Genomic DNA, 15,023 nt, shown 5'->3' with positions numbered 1-15,023 from the left:
TTATTGGGGAGTCACTCACGAATGACAAATAAGGTAGAAAACAGACACTGTCTTCTGCCCAGATGTGCTGGAAGCTGAGATCTATTCCATGACCACCACCCAAGAGAAAGAGCTTGTTCCCAGTTCACAGGTAGCACTTAGGACCCAGCCCACAAGGCACCTGTACCTTTAAAACTATTGACTGAATGAAGTTCCCACAACAGATATGACTCTTTTTTTTTTTTTTTGGTTCTAGGAACTTCAGTTCACAGATTAATATCAAACTCTGTTATAAGGAGTCTGAATGTAAGGACCTCAAATGACTCAATGGCAAAGCATAACAAATAACCCACTTAAAAGTGATCATACAAATGCAGTTCACTGAGAGCACTTGCCAACCATGTATGGGGCTATCACAACAGATAGACAAAAAATTCACAGGTTCACAGGACCTAATAAGCTTCCTTAAAATTAGATACTCAAAAAGCCAATAGATAACCGACAGTATCACTGTGCCGACTGTTCTATGACAACTTTACACAAGGTAGAGTCATCTGGGAAGGGGAACCTCAACTAAGAAAAGGCCTCCATCAGGCTGGCCAGTAGGCAAGTCTACAGGGGAATGATCTTCATTAATGATTGCTGTGAGAGGGCCCAGCCCTTTGTGAGTGTGTCGGTCCTGGGCCGGTGCCTGGAGTGAGTAAGAAAGGTAGCCGAACACGAACAATCCCGTGAGCAGCACTCCTCCATGGTCTCTGCCTCAGTTCTTACCCCGACTTTCCTCAAAGACAGACTATGATGTATTAGTGTAAGCCCAATAAACCCTTTTCTCTCCAAGTTGCTTTTGGCCAAGATGTTTATTACAGCAAAGGAGGACAATCAGTAATACTTAGGGAAATGCAAATCAAAAACCACAATGAGACACCACCGCATGACGGTTATAAAGATGCTGGCAAAGATGTGGAGAAGAGGGGACTGCAGTACATTGTTGATGAGGATGCCAATATAAACATTTAGGAAAACAGTGAGGAGATTCCACACCAAAAAAAAAAAAAAAACCAAAGCAAAACATTAATAGTACAATTACTAAATGACCAGTCAATGCCACTTCTCAGTATTATATCCAAAGAAAATGAAAGCATGATGTTCAAGATAGAGCTCTACTCCTGTATTCATCACTACACTATTAATAGAGAGTAAAGATGTGGATATAAGCACAATCTCATTAAAAGGTAAATGGAGAAAGAATGTACGATGTGGGCACTTGATGGACTATTATGTGATCTTAAGAAAGAAGGGAACCCTGACGGCTGAAATGATGGCTCGGAGGTTAGGAGTACTTGCTGATCTTGTAGAGGACCTAGTTTTGGTTCCTGGCACCCACATGGTGACTTACAAACATTTGTAACTCCAGTTCAAGTGAATTCTGCCCTCTTCTGCCCTCTGCAGGTACTGCATGCTCATGGGGCACATACATACACGCAGGCAAAGCATTCCTATAAGTAAACAAAAACTCATTTTAAAAGAGAGGAAAATCCTACCTTTGTGATGCCATACATGAACTAGGAAACACCAAGTGAACTGAAATAAGCCAGACACAAAGAGGCAAATCCCACATGGCCTCACTAATGTGGAATAAAAAATGGTTGAACTTACAGAGACACTGGGTAAAAAAATTATGGTTGCTAAGTGTTGAGATTGCTAAAAAGGGAAGATGCTGTCCCAAGTATTAATCTTTAGTTTTGTGTGATGAGTAAGTTCTGGAGGAGTAATGTGTAGCCTGGGATTCATAGCCATACAGTGTTGCACACTTGGTTGATCTTAACTGCTCTCATTACAAACATATACATACGCAGAGGTAATCATGAGGTGACAGGTGCATTGTCTATCTTTATTGTGCTTGTCGTTTCTAAGTCTATACACTTTATTCAACATATCAAGTTGCACACCTTAAAAACAGACTGCATTTATCAATTATATCCAGATAAAGATAAAAATAATTCATTTTAAAAATCAAGGAAAATATAAACTGAAATGTTTGATTGGTCCAGAAAGTTATAAAACTGAGAAACAAAGGCAACTTTCTTTCAAAGTCTTAAAAAGCAGGCAGCTATGCAGGATCCTGGAGCAGGTTGTGCCTAAAGGGAAGGTGGTTTTCTTGAACTGAGACAAGACAGGGATCCCATGATTCTCCCATTGTATGGATCTTCTGTTAGGAACAACTGTGCAGGATTTGAGAATGGCAGTCCTGGCCTTGATCCTCAATACAAAGACCATCTGTCCCCTTTGAACTTTCTCCGATGTTTCCAGGATGGTGGGCTACAGTGACTTTGAACAAATGCAGACCCTGCCCCCAGCAGGTCCTTACTAATCATTTCTTTATGACTTCTCTTCTGTATGTTACACATCTCTACAAGAAGCACATATCGGAGAAGTATTAATACTCCATTAACTATCCTGCAGTATTTCAACGTATTCATCGGAGTGTGAGGCTGTCACGGGCATAACTGACACGACTGATGCTCCTGATGTGCAAATTGGGGATCTCTCGGTTCTATGATGACACCCTTCAACCACGACTCTAAGTGTGTCCGTTACACATCCTCACACTGCCTTGGTTGCCTTCCCTAGCCTTTCCCTCCTCCTCCTCCTCTTTACAAACAGTTAGCAGGGGAAATTGTTCAGTCATGCTTTCTTCTTTCATATTGGCATTCAGGATGCTGAGAGGGTGACTCTACAGAAGTTCCTGCAGCCCTCAGCATTTTATATGATGTTCTGGAAGTCTATGACACAGGGGATGTCTGATTCCACTTCCCCAATTCTCAGTGAGGATTCAGGCAGCGTGAGACGGTGCATGCTGGAACCATCTGCCTTTGTTTAGATCTCTGTTCAACTAAGTGCTAACTCTGAAATCAGGACAATTCATACACCATGGCTCTGCCTGGCGCCTCCCACTCCCATAATTCCCTATCAAGGACTTGGGGATTCAGCTAGTTTCCTTCTATCCGCCCCCCCTTTTTTTCTTTGCTACTCCCAGTTTTTTTTTGGTTTTGGCAAGAAGACATCTTATTTATCTCCCTTAACCCATCTTATCACCAGAAACATACTACTCAGTCCTCAAACTCTGCTGCCAGCTCTGGTGCCAAAGTCATGGTGGAAGGTGCTGTCTTGGTGTCCTGAAGCTAAAGGCACAGGAGAGAACCAGGCCTCCCAACTCCTCTTTGCTATGGCATGTAACTGCTATGTGTAAATTTCCCACAGCCTGATGCCTCCCTCCTGAACAATGGATGCATATATGCATTGTCCTGTCTTTCTGGGGAAATATAAATGTCCTTTGGGAAATTGCGCTAGTTGAAGGATTCTTGCTGACTGAATTAGAAGAACTGAAAAGCATCTTTGGTAGGCTAGTTTGGGAACCAAAATATCAAGCTGTTTCTTGTGACTTATTCACGGGTTCATTCAGCATTGAATGCTTGTTTCTGATTTGTTTTTTATAATCATAACACTAATACATACTTTTAGGTTAGTAAAATTGCTACTTTAAAAAAATGGGGATTATATATTATTTTGAGTTATTATAAAAATAATATGCATCTCCATAAGGAAACTTGGAAACACAGGGAAATACAAAGACCATAGTGAAAATTATATGTCATGCAGAGATAATCACTATTAATGATTTTTCATTTGCACATATATAACTCAACATAAATGCTTTCAAAAAATTGGGATCATACTTTAATCTGGATATCGCTTTGTAATTAGTTTTGGACAATATAGTATCAAATTTTCATATGTCAGGAATCACTCTTTGCAGTGTGATCTTTACCAGCTGGATACAATCAAATGCCTTAACAATGATTGTGCCATTGTCAATTTGCTTCATTAATTGGTGGCTTTTGCTCTCTTGTTTGTAAAACTCAGTTAGACACACGGTTCTGCACTTCTTTTACAATTATAAAATGTTCCTTGGTTCCAGATTGGATCTGAATAGAGTGTTTATTCAGATCTCTTATACTGAAATCTAAGGCCTGTGTCCACTGGGTTTTCTAACGGATAATATGCTGATGCTTGTTTTTGCATGGCTGTGATGGTAGTCCTTGTTTGAACCCTTGAGGTGTTATTCATGACACAGCTCTGCCAAGCAGAGAAGAAAGCAAATTATTCTTAGAGGTGGAAACACAGCCAAGGGACCAAGTGTGTTCACTGACCACCAGGACAGAGGCTGGTTTGGAAGAGTCTGATCCCTAACTCTACCTGGTGGAGATGGAATCCTATGGTGTGTTGGCCAACTGGATCAAAAATGAATGGAAAGGGTTGTTCTGAGAAGGGGAGGCATGCTGTTGGATGTGGTCCTGTCCTTGCTTGCTAATTTTCCTTGCTTAATTAATTAATTCAGGAACCGTCTGATTGACTAATTGTATATCCTTAATTTTATAGCTGCCTCTGCTGATGAGATGATGTGTGTTGAATTACTGTAAGCACAAAGTTGCTTGCTTTTGATTCTGATTCATCCTAATGATACAGGCTCATGTTTTACTGGGCTTGAACTAAATCATTACATTAGCGAAACTGCCATCAGAGATGGCTGTAAACATTTCCGTTACACTAATTGCCATGATTTAGTCCAATTCTGTGAAAAAACTAAAGAGCAAAAATGACCCTCTTAGAGACATTCGTTTTTTTGTTTTTGTTTTTCTTAGAACACAAAAATGTACCCCTAATTGCCAGATAGACAGTGTTTAATCTACAGAAATGGAATCTTAAAATAATGACAGTACTTTGATACGAAGGAGGCATGTTTGGTTTTAAGGACTGTCACACTCTCGAATCGCCGCGGTTGATAGTTGCTGTGCTTTAACCTATGGGATGGTGTGAAAGACTTCTGTAAGACCCTTGGGCCAAACTGTATTTGGAAAAGCACTAACAATGTGAAACACTGCCTGAGGCACCCATAACCAGGGCACCCAGCCCCTAAGAAACGTAACATTATGCTAATTACTTACCTACTAAACCTGCTTAGCTTAGCTTACGTACCAGCAGTTGAGTGAGGTATTTGAAGTTGTGTTGCTCCTGTGTGGAACTTTTGTAGCCACAAGAGATTATCTATCCTTTGAATACATGTGGTTGGATATGATATGCAAAAGCGATTATTAGCTTCTTTGCCTGAACAGAAGACAAAAGGCCCATGTGTGGTCCTTAGAACCTTCTTGTTTCTTCTCTTCCCTCGTTTTCCTTCTCCCTTCCATCCTTTCCCGGGGTAGTCTCTCCCTGCAGAATCGGTTTCTCCCTTGTTCCTTTGGTTTCGTGCAGTAATTTGAGGTCAGTTAGATAGCCCTTCAAGAGCATGGCCCCTGTGGGATTATGTAATCAACTAAAACAGACCTTATTACTGCACCACTATACCACACACATGGTTTTGAGGTTGGGACAGAGTCACAGTACCTTAATTTCTTGGTGGTATCTTTGACGGCTCATTAGTCACATTATAGATGTGGATGCTGTTTCCATGGCAGCTGCCTAAGCTGTTACTGCTTAGTACCGGTTGGTCTTAGTGAGCTGGAATCTTTACTCAGGGCCTCAGTTTCACAGGGTTGGGAGACTGGGAGGTCAGCATGGTTCTCTACAATGACAGCAAGCATCATGGACAGTGTGTACCTCGCTCTGATCATGTCACTGGGCTAAGAAAGTACAGTGGTTCTACCATATGGCCCTAGATATTATCAATGTACGCATACTTTTTGATAGTCTTGTATTTCTGAGAGTAAGTTTAACATGCAGAAACTGGACAACAGTAGCATACTTCGAGAAGATGTGGGGAGTGCCCATAGGTTGGGGAGTGGGGTAGGGGAGCTGGTGTAATAGATGTGTAGCCTGCAAGCCTCATTCTGAAGAATTTGGGTTTTCTTCAGGGCAGAAAATTCTGGCAAGCCATCTCCAAAGCAGCCTTGACTCAGGGGTAAGAAAGATAAGAAGGATGGAAGGTAGGGGACTGAGGCTGGGGGACTCTTTTCGGGGCTTAGTGCATGACCAACAGAGAGTTGTGAAGAAAGGTGGTTCCTGCTGGAGAACTGATCTCTCTGGGTTTCACAGTGAGTTTGGTCCTCGGTCAGCAAGGACTGTCTACAAAGCCCCTAGTCTTCCTCTTTCTAATATCCTCCCTTTGTTATGCTTTCCCTCCTTACCTGCAGGCATTTTCCTTTGCTTTCACCATTAAAATTCTTCAGCCATTAAGTTACTCAATCCACTCCCAGCCTGAGACGGGAAAACAGGAAACCCATGAAGTCATGCAGGCATTTAATGGTTCTTCTGGCTCTAACCTGAGTGTCCACGTCAGTTCAAGTGCACTGCTGCTTGCCCACACTAGCATTCTACCAGCTGTCCATGTGTGACGGTGGCCCTGAGAGTTGCCAGTCTTGCTGGCTGTTGCTAAGAGCTTTATGTTTGTGGTTCTCACGGCTGCTTCTGTGCAGTCCAGAGCTCTGACTACAGGGAGAAGGCCCATCTGAATTTGACTGCACTGGGGACCCACTTCGGTGTTCCCAACACTCAAAGAGTTACAACTCTAGAGGCTTAGTATTCATAGAGGCTGGAGCTGAAAAAGTAATCAATCTATTTGGAGCTATTTTTAAACCACGGCTAAAATGGGCCACCCAGTGGCTGAGACCCCCGGGATGATGGAGATTCTCTGCAGTGCCTGGCACTACCCGTCTTCTCTAGCTTAGGTCACTGGTTGAGTCTTACCATGCAGACACTTCTGCTAATGATGAGTTACTCACAGGGACTGCTGTTTTCCTTGCACAGGGGCACTTCCAGTCTCCAGTCCCAGCCTTGGTTGTCAGACCTGGCAGCCACCAGAGATGCCACAGTCTTTGCTTGAACTCTGCTAGTTGCTCAGTTCTGATGGAATCTATTGGATGCACAGATCTATAGTGGAAGGATCCCAGAATGCTGCCTGACTCATCCTTTGAGAATAGGCAACCTCAATCCATCTACTGATATTTGTATTTTATAGCCATTATCCAAGCTGCTCCCTTCCTTAGAGAAGGAACTTAAGGTATCTAAGGACAGATGGGGACCTACTTTTGTGGCTAGATCTGAAACCACATTACAATCCCATGGAGAGTGTTTTATTAGTGCATATCTTTCCTCTAGGCTTCCTTCCTTTTCTTTCAGATTCCAGTGTGCCCACACACAGAGGGCAGGGCATGTTAGACTTCCTTGTTTCTTCTTTCAAGTCCAGCTGAGAGAAAGGGACCTAGAATACTGAGCTCACATTCTCTCTTCTGGCTGAGACGCTGTTTGGAGGCAGAGCCAAAAGCTTGTAGCAAACGTCAGTGATATGTCTCGTGTAACTGGAGATGTTGAAAGGCCCCGCATAGTTGCACTGAACCTAATACAATCAGCCAATCCCATGATCACCTGACATGTAATTTAGACAAGTGGATTAGTCAACCTGGGGCTGTGCACCTTCACGCATGAACATGGGTGTGGGTTGCCAAGATACTCTCAAGAATGTCCTATGTGTCCACTGAAGCAGGAATCCAAAATTAGAAAAATGCAAATGGCTGTCAAATATGCACAGCAGAAGGATGGGCCTTTGCCAGTTCAGCTGACGCCCCTCTCAAGCCGAAGTCTGTCTTCCATGGAGTAAGGAGTAATGCTGGTTACTAGGGATAAAAGGATTCCAGATGTACCGAGATTTTCACTGTAAGAGCCTTGGAAGAAACTGGCATACCAAGTGTAGTCAACACAACGAGGAAAGGACCTGTGCTACACAAGAAGGAGCAGTCCCAATATCACTCAGGTCCTCCAGTGGTCAAGAGTCATTAGACAAGGGGATGTTTCACTGATTTGAACCCCAGCATGTTACCGCTTCACTTCCTTCTCTCTTGGAGCTTTCCCAGGGCCCGGGCACCCACTGGATTTTTAGAGTACATGAAATTCTATAGCACTCCATCTATTCTCATGCTACTGTTGGTAGGAGAGCAGATTTGGTAAAAGTCACTGCCTCTAACTCCAGGGTAGAGCTGTCTTCTGGGGGATGCTTCGACTTCCTGCAGTCCATTGAATGGGTAGACTTGACGGCCCCAAGCACCAAAATTCTTCTCTGTTAATTTGGCAGAAAATTCTGTATCACTCTTATGAGCCCTGATATTCTAGCTCATTCTCCCTCTTTTCCATTCTACATCCCTGAGTGGGAACCAACTATAGACCATGATGGCATGTGTAGGCAGCTCCCACGGAGAGCAGTCAATACCATTATGCAGGACTCCCTATTCAGCAAGTCACAGGAACGAAAGAGGGTAAGGAGAAGTGATTCTTGTCAGAAATCTGCATTCAAAAGATAAGCTTTCAAGGGAAAGGAGTGGCCTTGTGGCCAATGATTCTACAAGATATCAGAATTTCAGAGTTATTTATCTTCTACTCTACCTAAAAACCATACAAGAAACCATAGAAGTCCTTCACAATTCTTAATGTTAATGTCTTCTTTATGTTTAATTTTAATTGTGTGCATGTGCATCTGTGTGCATCTCTCTCTCCTTCTCTCTAGCTCTGTGTGTGTGTGTGTGTGTGTGTGTGTGTGTATGTGTATACATGCATGTACCTGTGTGCCTGTGCATGGAGAGGCTAGAGACTAGAGATTGATATGTCTTCCTCAATTACTCTCCACTTTATTCATCAATGTATAAGCTCTCAATCAAACCCCAAACTTACTGATTGTTTTACTAGCCAGCACGCTCTAGAGAGTGCCTGCTTCTGCCTCCTGAACTCTGGAATCACAGGTGTGCTGCCAATCCTTGTGGTGAAACTTGCCTGAAGATCATAATGAAAAGCTAGCCACAGCCATAGAGGCCAGGCAGTGGTGGCACACACTGTTAACCCCAACAGCCACACTAGTTAGCCATAGAGGCTGGGTGGTGGTGGTGCACACCTTTAATCCTAACACTAGAGAGGTATATAAGACAGGAGCTCAGGGTTTCATGGGGCATTCAGTCTCCAGCCACTCTGAGGACAGTATCACCCCAACCTTGTTAGAGGTAAGAACTCTCTAGTGGTTGGCTGCTTCACTTGTCTGATCTTCTTCTGGGTTTCTCCAGCCTGGTCTTGACACCTTTGCCCATCACTCCTCCCTTTCTGTAACGGGATTCCAGGAGAAAGTACTAATTTGTCTATGCTGATTTCATGGTTTTGCTTTACCATGGATTCATCCTAACACCCTAAGAGAGCATTACCTTCAACCTTTGATTATTTGCACAGGAGCCAAGCGAGTGATCGTAGCACACTTAGGGCTGCCTGTGCAGCCTGAGCTCCTCCCATAAGGATCCCACTCACCCCACGAGGTAGGTCTGGATTCCTTCAACCCAGCACATTCCCTGGTGCAGTCAGTTAGATCAGGAACAGAGCCCAGCCTGAACTGGGATGTTCTTACTGTTTTTATTTTTCCTTTGAGAACACAAAATTAGTCCTGAAAGAGTTACTTTACTTGGTTAATGCAATCTCTTTAATTACTGATGTGAACACTCAGAAGCTGTGGGAGTGGCCATGCTTGGCTCTGTGTATAGAAGAATATCAGGCTGGCCGTGCGTGTGTACACCTTTAATTCTGACACTCTGAAGGCTGAGGTAGGCAGATCCCTAAGTTCAAGGCTAGCTTGGTGTCCAGAACAAATTCTCTTTCAGGCAGGAGATTCTGTGGCATCAAGACATGCAATCCAGCTGGGTACAGTGCACACACTTTTAATCCCAACGTTTAGGAGGCAGAGGCAGGCAGATCTGAGTTCAAGACCAGCCTGGTCTACATAGTAAACTCCAGGCCAGCCAAAGCTACACAGTAAGATCCCAGCATTAAAGAATAAAACAAAAATACACTCTTGCTCCCCCAGAAAGTTCTGTTCTAGAGGAAAAGAATACAGCTGAGTTCTGGACAGGTATTTTAGTCTTAGTCTTGGCCCATCCAATGTGAGGCCTGTCTCCATTTTCTGTCAGAGTGTTTATCTAATATCTTGTGGTAGACCCCTCTTGCATCGTTGGTTCGTTTGAGTGAGTTTTGATTACTTGTGCCAGAAGAGTCATAATCAAATAGAAATTGGTGAGTTTACAATATTTCCCCCTCTGGGGGCCTGGGGTTAAACGTGAGTAGGTGGTGGTGAGCTTCTGGCTCTATGATACTCAGTAGCTTCCACCATGTGACAGATCTCTACAGCCAGCATCAGTAGCCACTTGGGCAGGTCAGTAGCAGAGTAGGCTAGTTATACTTAGGTTATCAGATACTGCACGCTGCATGGAGTGACTGAAGAGCTGTTTTGTAAAGTAGCAAATTCTCCTGCTTTATAGTCGCATTTTCCTTTTGATTTGCATAAAGAATTTCTTGCCAACAGCCATAGCCTATCCTACCCCTCTTCCTGACTTTGTGTTGTTTTACAGAATCTTATCAGTCACTTTTATTGTAATGTCAGGGGTAAGAAATGATGGCTGATGGGCAATTCTTTTTTGTTTAAGGCAGGGTCTTACTATATAACCCAGACTAGCCTTCAACTCATAATCATCCTACCTTAGCCTTCTGAGGTATGTGCCTCTATTTAGCCCTTGCTGGACTCAAACTTTCCTGACTTTGAACTTCTGATTCTTTGACCTCTATCTCTTGAATGTTGGGATTAGAGGTGTATACCAGCAGCACATCTAGTTGAATCTAGTTCCTTTTTTAATGTGAATATCAAAACAATTCACCACTGCCTGGGTCCAGAGAGGTCTATTTGCAATTAGATCTGGCAAAGATCCACAATGAATGCATATATATCTGATGACGTCAAAGCTGCTGCTTTGGTGAATTGCACATTCAGTGAATACATGTTTCATAAAGATTTTTGCAACCCTTTCCATATGAACCCTTTCAAACAGAGTATAAAAATTTAAACTGATCGACTAGCTGACCTATTATTCTTATCTCAATTTAAAATTTTTATGATACCATGACCTATTCATGACTTTTAGTCCTTGATATGTGGGAAGCATTAAACATCCAGAGAGCCTTACAGCTCCTTTTTTTGGTGAGAATTGAATATGATTTTAAGTTTTTTTCTAATGGCCCAGTGAATATGCATTTTTCAATTTCCCGACCATCAGCTGGTCAACTAGAGAGGACAGTGATTTTTTTTATAGACAAAAGGTACATACATACTCCAGAACTATCTATAAATATTACAATTTCACTTTAGCAGTGTTCACATTATTAACAAACATCAAAGGCGGAAAGGATTCTTTGAAAGTGGAGTTTCAGCACCAGCAGTGGAGTTCACTCTACGAATTGGCTCTCCCATTGGATTTTAAAGGTTTTACTCTAACGCCTCTTATTCTTCAATGCTGAGAACCAAAGTGGAATTTAGTCCAATTAAAAAAACTATTTTAAAAAGTTCCAATACTCATTCAAGAAGAGTGAAAAAACAGCAAATCCTCACATATTTATTTCATTGCAGTTGTTTTCTTACTTTGCTATGTGTGATTGGCCAGTGTTGTCTTTTGCTGAAAGTTTAAAATGAGTTCCACGCATTGACTTCACTCCTTCATGGCAATCTGTGCTATCATTCTTCTCATCACTGTGACAAATTCCTGAGTCAACTGCTGGACCTGTGTTGACACAGAACACTATGTAGATGGGTATGCTCACCTCATGGCAGATGGGGGAGGGGGAGGGGAAGAGGTATGAAGAATAAGGCACAGTCCCAAAGAATATGGCCTCCAGTGACCAATTCCTCCAGCCAGGCCCCACCTGTGGTTTCCCATCTGGTGACCAGATCATCAACACATAGGCCATGAAGGATATTTCATATTCAAACTGCCCCACATTCCAATAACAATTCTTTAGTATTGTTTAAAATGGCCTGTCCACATTGAATTTTCCAAATTCTCCTCCCAGTTTATGTACTCATTTTGTTCAAATCAGTATCACCTCTGGTTGTATACCTGGTGAGTCTCTTCAAATCCAGAGTCATCCCAAGAGATAGCTGAGCTGGTAAAAGGCTCGCCACACGAGTATGAGGACCTGAGTTCAATCCACAGGACTCATGTAAAAGGGTCAAACACAGTGGTGCACATTTGTCATCCTGGTGGGGTGGGTAGCAAGATGGGAGGATTCCCGAGGCTCACTGAGCATCCAGCTTGTCCTAATTGGAGAGCTCCAGGCTGGTGGGAACTCTGCCGAAGACAAGGTTAACCTCTGGCTTCTACATGATGGATTCTCTCTCTCCCTCTCTCTCTCTCTCTCTCTCTCTCTCTCTCTCTCTCTCTCTCTCTCTCTCTCTCTCTCTCTGTCTCTCTCTTTCCTTCAGCAGCTCTCATACACTCCCTTTTATTTCATGCCACTCATTTCAAGAGACTTTTGTTCTTCAGATGGCCGAGGTTCTGGTTTTAGCTCTATCCTTTCTATTTTAACTATGAAGGCTTTAACATACCGGGGTACAACATTTGATTTTTCTTCATGCTCTATCACATTAGGAGGCAGGAAATAGAGGGGCCACCGAAGTTTGGTGATACCGAGGCTAGTCACTGAGTGTAGCCAGAGATAGACCTTCCATTGCAACATGGTATTTTCTCTCAGTGCTAGAAACAATCTACTGAAAACACCCTATTCTTTATCGTTTCCTGTCTTAGCATCCATGGTTATTACTGCCTTAGTCAACTATTACATTATTACATTGGAGTTACAACAGGATGTTTTTGGGGGATTGTTTTTATTTTTATTTTTATTATCTGGAACGCCATAGAAAAGTTTCCCTCATCAATTATTAATCTGTTATTCTGAAATATAGTTCATGTATTAAAGACAGAATAAACACTTAAGTCTTCATATCTCATCTGATTTTTAATCATTGGTCATTGAAGCTTCTTAAACAATAGCAGCTAAGATGTCATTGAAAATATGGCATTGGGTTGGTGAGATGGCTCAGCAGGTAGAGACACATGCTACCAAGCCTGATGACCTGAGTTCTGTCCTTGGGGATTACGAGGTGGAAGGAGAGAACTGTCCTCTGACTCTATACATTCGCTGTATCACACATGCACAACTCCTTCCAAATAAACAAATGTGATAAAAAATAAAAGCCTCAGCCTCATCCTTTGGATGGGAGTCCAATTCAACAAAACTGAGCTTCTCAAGAAGTCTATGTCTGTGCCATAATAGGACAAAGGGCCTTTTGTAGGTACCTGGGTAGTGTGGTTTGTTTATTCTGAAAAGTGTTGAAGGAAAAATTCTGTTCCATCAGCATTATGTTCAGAATTATTTATTTTTCAATCATAAATAATAGTAACAAACTCGCATCACTTGATGTCTCCAGCATATGCACATAATGGGGAGACATGGAGGCTAAGGTGGGGTGCTGAGCATGGAAAATGAAGACTCCTCGGATCTTGTCTGGGCTCCATGGGTTCACAAAATAAAAAATTCTTTAAGCAATAGGCACACAGCACTTTCCCCTGGCTGGTTTTAATACAAGCTAGGGAGGGAACCACAATTGAGAAATGCCTCCATAAGATCTGGCTGTAAGGCATTTTCTTAATTAATGGCCAATGGGGGAGGGCCCAGTCCATTGTGAGTGGTACCATCCTTGGGCTGATAGTCCTGGGTTCTATAAGAAAGCAGGCTGAGCAAGCCATTAGGAGCAAGCCAGTAAGCAGCTCCCCTTTATGGTCTCTGCATCAGCTCCTGCCTCCAGGTTCCTGCCCTGTTTGAGTTCCTGTTCTGGCTTCCTTCAGTGACAGACCACAGTGTGGAAGTGTAAGCCCAATAAACCCTTCCTCCCCAACTTGCCTTTTGGTCTCAGTGTTTCATTGCAGCAATAGAAACTCTAAGAGAGCACCCATGTTTTGTTTTGAAAAAGGTTTGAATTAGAACATTTCTTCATCCAATAATCACAGGGCCCATGTTATGTACTGTCTTAGGATTTCTATTGCTATGAAGAGACACCTTGACCACAGCAACTCTTATAAAGGAAACCATTTAATTGGAGCTGGCTTACAGTTCAGAGGTAGGACATGGCTGTATACAGGAAGACATGGTATTAGGAATGGAGCTGATAGTCCTACATTTTGATCTGGAGGCCATAGGACGTACACTGAGATGCTGGGCATGGCTTGAGCATATATAAGACCTCAAAGCCCACCCCCACAGTGACACACTTACTCCAAGGCCATACCTACTCCATCAAAGCCATACCTCCTAACAGTGCCACTCCTTATGAACTTACGGGGGCTGCTTATGTTCAAACTACCACATGTTCCCAAGCTGCCCTATATAGCTGTTCGTGCTTTCACTGGCATCTCCATAGTATCCAGGGCTTGGTATGTCTTCTTACAAAGGCCCACTGTGTTTTACCACACAGAAGTAATTTGATAGTGTTGGTGATTCCAGGAATTGACATTTCATGAGAAATTGTTGGCAACAGGCCTTTTGGTTTCTGGGATGTTTGCCAGAGAGTTTATCCATGTCTGTCTTCATACACTCTGTTGACAATTGCCTTCTTAGCAGGTGACAGGTGTGACCTTTTGTCCCTACCTTTAATCACATTTATTTTAAAACCCTTATCTTCTCCTTGACCCTGTAGCAAACTTCAGAAGAGCCTGGCTGTGAGGAGTAAGATTTGGCTGGACTTATTGCGGGACCAGCTGCTGTCTGTGCTCTGTATTGCCTTTCCAGAGCTCTGGGGAAATGGGCCGTGGTCCCTTCCTGAGTACAGGGATGTGAACAGGAAGTAACTCTCTCCTTGGGAACTAGAAAGAAGAAACTCACGTGTTCAGACTGGAAATACACTGCCTTCCCCTCGGAGCGCTCTTGGCAAGAGTTTTGTGAAGCCGACTGAGAGCCAGCAAGGACGTAAACAGGTCCCTCTCTTTGTCACTCTCTGCAAGCCTGGGCCACACTACTCTACTCTGGTATGAAACCTTTCTTTCTTTCTTTTTTTTTTTTTTTTTTAAGAGAAAGCCATCTTAGAGACTATATCAACTCAAGCGGCCCTTAAAGACTATATAATCTCCATGTCAGTGTGGAGA

At 42.9% G+C, this 15,023-nt stretch overlaps 1 long non-coding RNA gene across 2 annotated transcripts; it reads right to left on the bottom strand.

Annotated features, from left to right (window-relative positions):
* Nucleotides 1–817: 817 nt before the first annotated feature.
* On the bottom strand, nt 818–6,408 carry LOC121140386. Of its 2 annotated transcripts, none has more exons than XR_005877196.1 (4): nt 6,165–6,408; nt 5,425–5,602; nt 5,017–5,145; nt 818–1,475 (listed from the first exon to the last, which is right to left on the bottom strand). It is a non-coding gene; the product is annotated as an uncharacterized LOC121140386 (long non-coding RNA). The 2 variants fall into 2 exon arrangements; XR_005877195.1 differs by having other exon boundaries at nt 818–2,389; nt 6,165–6,407.
* Nucleotides 6,409–15,023: the final 8,615 nt, after the last annotated feature.

The sequence above is a fragment of the Mesocricetus auratus genome, unplaced genomic scaffold (assembly GCF_017639785.1).
Source record: "Mesocricetus auratus isolate SY011 unplaced genomic scaffold, BCM_Maur_2.0 Super-Scaffold_100004, whole genome shotgun sequence".
Taxonomy (NCBI): domain Eukaryota; kingdom Metazoa; phylum Chordata; class Mammalia; order Rodentia; family Cricetidae; genus Mesocricetus; species Mesocricetus auratus.
Note: the sequence above shows the minus strand (reverse complement) of the source record. Positions and strands in the feature narration are given on the sequence as shown.